At 40.5% G+C, this 6000-nt stretch overlaps 1 protein-coding gene across 5 annotated transcripts in view; it reads right to left on the minus strand.

The window, feature by feature from the left end:
• Positions 1–5866, minus strand: part of ZHX1 (zinc fingers and homeoboxes 1) — a 42318-nt gene extending 36452 nt beyond the window's left edge. For 3 of the 5 annotated variants that reach the window (XR_002001287.2, XR_001519270.3, XM_015616997.3), the window contains exon 1: positions 5285–5865. The gene's annotated coding sequence lies outside the window, so the exon portion shown is untranslated. Of the gene's footprint in view, positions 1–5284 lie in introns of all 5 variants that reach the window. The other 2 variants (XM_015616993.3, XM_015616991.3) reach the window with 1 other exon arrangement.
• Between the last annotated feature and the right edge of the window lie 134 nt (positions 5867–6000).

Consider the following 6000-nt stretch of genomic DNA (forward strand, 5'->3'; position numbering starts at 1 on the left):
AAATGGCTGACTGAGCTTTTTATTTCATTGCTTTGGGTGGAAATGACTGTATCTTTCCACACAAAGTAGTGCTGAAGAAGCTGCTCTGGTGCAAAGCAATTTTCAGTCCTAACCCTCCAGTGAGCTCTCACCCTCAGCCTCTCTCTCTCACCAGCTCTCTGCAGCAACAGGGCTTAAACGTTGCCTGGTGAAGAAGAGGGCTCCTGTTCAGTAATGCACAGATAGTAATTACTATCTGTAATTGAGCATTACATCTGGAAATAGGATATTCACTCATATAAAGCACCATATATCTGCAAATTCTGAACTTAGAACTACCTTGTGCCCATATGCATCTGGCTTAAACTGCAGTCAAAGTATTCCCCACTCTTTTGTCAGTGTGTGTGACATCAGAGTATGCTGCTCACATGGTCATCATACATGCAAATATTAATATACTGGAAAGCTTTCAAAACAAAGGAATCTGAATTTCAGTGTACACAGTGATGTAAAACTTCTCCCTCTCTGGACTTTATGTACTATGATTAATATATCTTTCTAAGGATGTGTGCTTGTGATTATTTCTTTACTATGTGTAGAAAGAGTAAACTTACTTTTCATCATTACTATTCTTTTCTCCCATCTCCTCCCTCCTTTCCCCCTAAAAAAAAACCAGCTGATATTACTAAGGTATATTTCCCTTGGAGGAACCCACGAAATAGTTTTTTTAAAAAAAAAAAAGAAAAAAAAAGAAATGCTACTTGTCAAGAATCAGAATTAAAACGAATGGTTTTGGATTCATTATACACCCAAAAGTTGCAGGCATCTCGCTAAAAACCTCACTGAAAGTAGTTTTTCCATGCTAAATTACTGCTTTTAATGCAATACAAAAATGAGTTCTCTATTCACCAACAAATTTAAGTAAAATGTATTAAGCAGTCAAATTTGAAAAACACTCACAAGCTACAAGTAGTGAAGCTGTTTGTGTTTGCATCATATTTAAGCAGATACCTACAATGCCAGCAGGGATCTTGCATGGGCATCAATTCCTCAAACTGAAACATGAACAAAAACCCCAAATTCACATGACACTCTAGGTGTGGTGAGCCCTTTGTCAGACCAGACCACCCTGAGAAGTTTGGAGGACAGAGAGCCATTAAGTATTCAACACAGCAAACAAGGCTGAACATTGTGTGGTGCTGAACACTCCAAAAATTCCACTGCATCTACAAATGCATTTTACCTTGCTGAAAATCTTGCCAAGAAACAGAAACTCCTGAGCTTTCAAGCCTGTTCCATCTAACTCATTTGGCAACTGCTGCCAAGTGCCCAACTCCTCCTGATACAACTTGGATTTGCAGAGCACTCTGAGCTCCCACTGATTTGCTGAAGGTATCTGATCCACGTATAAAAAGCATCTTTCTAATTTGAAGGTATTCTAAAGATTGACTAGAAATCTGGAGTTTTTGAGGAAGCACACAGCTGTAACTAACATTTTACTTCCAGTCTTCTACAGTCAGGTAGTTACTAACTGTTCTTTCCTTACTCCTTCCCCATTGTTTCCCTTTACTGTTTTTTGAACATAGAACATTCCTAGATCTCAACTCACCTAATTACCAAGACAGAGCCTTAAACCCATGCACAGAGCCAGAAAGAGAGTTTTAAAATCAACAGCATTTTTTGACACACAAACCAAGTCTTTCCATTATAACACAGGGAGGAAAGTAATCACATTAGTATCGTATTTTGAGTACGTTAATCTATTTCGTAGCTTTAAAGAAGGCAAGCTTAGAGACCTCTACCAAGATTGCCTTGGACTATACAAACATGCATTTCCATCTATGAAGTTCTTAGCACCTTTCTAAGCTAAGCCAATTTTAAATAATCACAGTCCTAACCTGTAACCAGTAATTCAAGCCCTAACATCTCTATGATTACCCAATTCACAGAATTCATTGTGAGCTAACAGCCATTTTCCACCTAATAAATATGGTTCGAAGATGCTTTGAAGATTCAGAGTGCTGAACATGTGGAGCTTTTACCATAACCATTAGAAAGTTCAAAAGCTCATTTCTGTCCTTCTGTTGGGTGAGGTGAATTTGGCGCTCACAGAACAACGCTGGCTTTGCCAAGCAACGAGGGCTGGCGTTACACGTGCCCCATTATAGAGTTCTGTCTGCCCACTCATTAAACAAAACTGTCAGCCTTCAAGCCTTGGTTTCAAATTGTGGGTCCCCTCAAAGCATGTGAAGTTCCTCCAAATCCTAGTGAGACCATTAGACAAGGAAGGTGAGCAGCATACTGCCAAACGTCACCAGAGAAAGCCAAGTTACACGGAGTGAACCTAGAATACCAAAGATGCTTTCTTAAATGGTTCCAAACATGATGTGGAACCTGCTCTTTTGAAGTAGAATATATAAAGTTCCTTTAGACCTGTCAGGCACAAGCAGAGGTTATGTTAAAGAATGTTTGCAACATTAAGTTCTTTGCTGCCTTTTAGATCTTTCAAGAAGTCCAAACTGTAGCATATTGAAAGTTTTCTACAGTTTTTCCTGAAGGTTCTCCAATCATGCTACATCTGTTCCTCCTTTAGTTGTCAGCAATTTTCCTGTCTTCTGCACTTTAGCATGACAACGTGTCTTATAATTTTAATGGTATAATAAATGTAGGCTACATTCTGCCCCTTTAGATTATACTCTTTTACACTGAATTGCACTGAACTCTAACATTTACTACGATCTCAAAGCTCTTAAGGATAAAAGAGCGGCACACACCTTCTAACAAGTGACAATAGCTGACTTTTGCTCAATTTGAGCTCATCTCTGAAGCTGATTAGAAAGAATCCACTGATAGTATAGGCACTGTTCTAAGAAATACACTGCAGTTCACTGAACTCTGAAGGATATGAAAAAGACCTGAAGCCCTGAAGTTCTGTCCAGTTCCTTGACAGAAACACCACAGAACTGGAAATGAACCATCAGTGAAAGTGGTGCAAACCATAGAATTATGAAATACCATCTGCTTGGTACAGGATAAGGAAATGTATCATTTTGGTGGCTTCCACCTCCACAGAAAAGGAAAGAACTGTTTATGCAGCAAAATGGTTTGACTATTTGGGAAAATCCTCAACTAGCGATGAAAATTAAAAAAAAAAAAAAAAGAAAAAGAAAAAGAAAAGAGAGAAAAAGAGAAAGGAGAGAAAAAAGAGAAAAGAGAAAAAAGAAAGAGAAAAGAGAAAAAAAAAAGAGAAAAGAGAAAAAATATTAACCAGATAAAAGAATTCAGTAAATTTGAATTAATGGAACTAATAATGCTGAAAACATAAGCAGTCACATCCCTTTAATGCCTAATTTGACAATATTAGAAACTTAAATAATAACAGAAAATTGTATTCTTAGAGGTGTATATTCTGCAAAGGTGACACTACTGACAGGTCGTGGGGAGCCAAACAAGTAGAACGCTACACTCACTATTGATGCCTATTTAGGAAATAGGAAGCAAACAAAAGGGAAAATGGGACTAAACTGAAAATTGCATCACTTGTTTACAAGTCCCTGACAACTCAGAAGCAAACCATCTTGGACATTTATGGATCAATGACCCTGCATTTAAAGCACAAGGAGAGGGAATATTGACCATTTATACATAGAAGAGAACAGCATGTCCATGCACTCAGCTAAAAACGTTCAGAACACTCCCTCACGCCATGACCCCAAAACTGTTATCACTCAGGATTTTAGCACAATGATAATTCTGAAAATTTTACAGGAAGCTCAGGATTCATAAAAATTAGAAAACATAAAGCACTGAATTTGATACTATGAAATCTTTACTAGTCCTCAGCTTGATAGGTAGAGAAACTGATCACCAAAATAAACATTAGCCATAGCTTAGCTGCAAGTGATTGTGCCTCGGTTGTATTTATTATTCATAAACAGAAAAAAACACGATTTATGTACTTGGTTCTTTAAAAGTTCAAGCTTCATAAAGCTGCAAAAAATCCTGAACTCAGACTTAAAGAAAGAATCTGACTTCAAAGATGAACGGCTGTTTTTCAAATATGACTCTTCTAAAGTTACATACAAACAAATGGGTCACCAATCACAACTAGATGAGAAAGTTAACCCAAAATTTAAACCTTTCTCTCAGACTACATATAATCAAATGGTGGGAAACCCAGGGGAAAATCTCAGCTATAGCAACTGAAATGCTACAGACGGCCCAGTGAAGCAAAAGATACAAGAAACAGCCTTCTGGGTACATTAGGAACAAAAGGAATCCTAGCAATATTACAAAGTCCATTATTTGAAAGAAATTCTTCAGTGTGGAGCATCTACAAAAGGGAGAACTGTTCAACACATAGCTCTAAATCTCCAATGGTAAGTATTGTGACAAACTTTGTGATAAATAGTGTCTATTCATGTAATAAACAACAGTTATAAACAACAGCAGTTTAGGGTAGATATCAGGACACTGGATCCAGCTAAAGCACTCACATCAAGAGAGGTGTTGCAAGAGAGGAAACATTTCAGAAGAGAGCCATAAGAAGCATTAGGAAAGTAGAAAAGTAAGCCTCACAAAGGAAAACTCAAAGTACTACCTTTTCCCAACTCAAGTTTGGAGACAACCATAGTAAATATACATATTATCCAAATATGATAGCTGAGGGTTTTTCAGTCTAGCCAAGATACAAGAACCACTAGCCTAAATTTAAAAGCAAATAATTTCAGTTATACAAAATGGCATCTATTTCTAATCCACTCCGGGGAATTCATTTAACACCACCAGTGGAATGGACTGCCTTGCTGGCAATGTTTAAAGAAAGTAACAAAAGGGTTTCTAATCATGCATTTTTGCTCCAAGGGGTCTTAATTTAGAGCAGTCCTCTAGTCAACATCACACAGGTTGTTTTAAACAGCGTTTCTGTAAGTACTCACAAGTTTTCTTTTTTTTGGCGTGAAATCCTTCTGAATAAAAACAAAAAAAAGCAGACCGCTGGTGAAAACCAACAGCACAGCTTTTAAAATTCTCCTCTCGTTCCTACATTTGAGGGAATACTTGTTTTCATGTACCAAGTTTCATAACAAAATCCACTTTTTATTTACACAATGTTTATAAGCACTTTGAAATGCTCCGTATATTCCATGTCTTATTTTAAAAATAACAGGCACCTATGCCAGCTTGCAGACCAAGACATCTCAGCCTTCGCTATTTTACTTGACACTTTGTACACAGTAAACTTCCCCATCTTTCCTTTAACTACTTAACCTACCAAGCAGCTCAAAAATAAAGTCCAAGTACCTACCAGGTAACATTCACTACTGCAGATACTCTGAGCCCTTTCAGAGATCCAGAACTGTCTCCATTACATGGTTTATTGAAGTTGGTGCTGGTTTCCAGTGCTGCACATCCTGATACAGGGGAGAGCTGAGCATCAGAATGCACCCCAAAACCCAGGCACCCCCAGAGGAGTAAACCAGACATCTTCCCCAACTTTGCCTGCACACACTGTACTGTTCCTTCACGCTCGCCCCCGCACCGCAACGCCACGGGATGCAAGATAACTCTGGAGCCAGAACTTTATGGCTCGCTGCCTGCCGTCAGTCTCGTCAGTCCGTCCGTCCGCCTGAACGCCAGCGGTGACAGCGGGCAGGAACTCGCCGGCTCCTCTGGGCGCTTCGGGATTGAACTTCTTGATTCTCCGTTCTGACCGACGAGTCAGACGGATTTTCCTCCGCCCTGAGGCGAGCAAAGCCCAGTGAAGGCTCCCGGCATGGGGCGGAGGAAGGACGAAAGGGGAGAGGAGCACGTCCTCGGAGGGGTCTGACCCCACTGCGTGTCGGGTCGGGGGCAGGGGGGCACGCACAGTGCGCTTCCAAGGGATGCCACGGCTCTGCCTTCCCGAGCCCGTCTGGAGCCCGCCGCCCCCGACGGGCGATGACCCCCGTCCGCGGGGGCAGCGCCGCCGCCAGACAATGGGGAGGCGGGCGGGGCGCGGCAGCCCCACCGCGCCCACCCTGC

Source organism: Parus major, chromosome 2 (assembly GCF_001522545.3).
Source record: "Parus major isolate Abel chromosome 2, Parus_major1.1, whole genome shotgun sequence".
Taxonomy (NCBI): Eukaryota; Metazoa; Chordata; class Aves; order Passeriformes; family Paridae; genus Parus; species Parus major.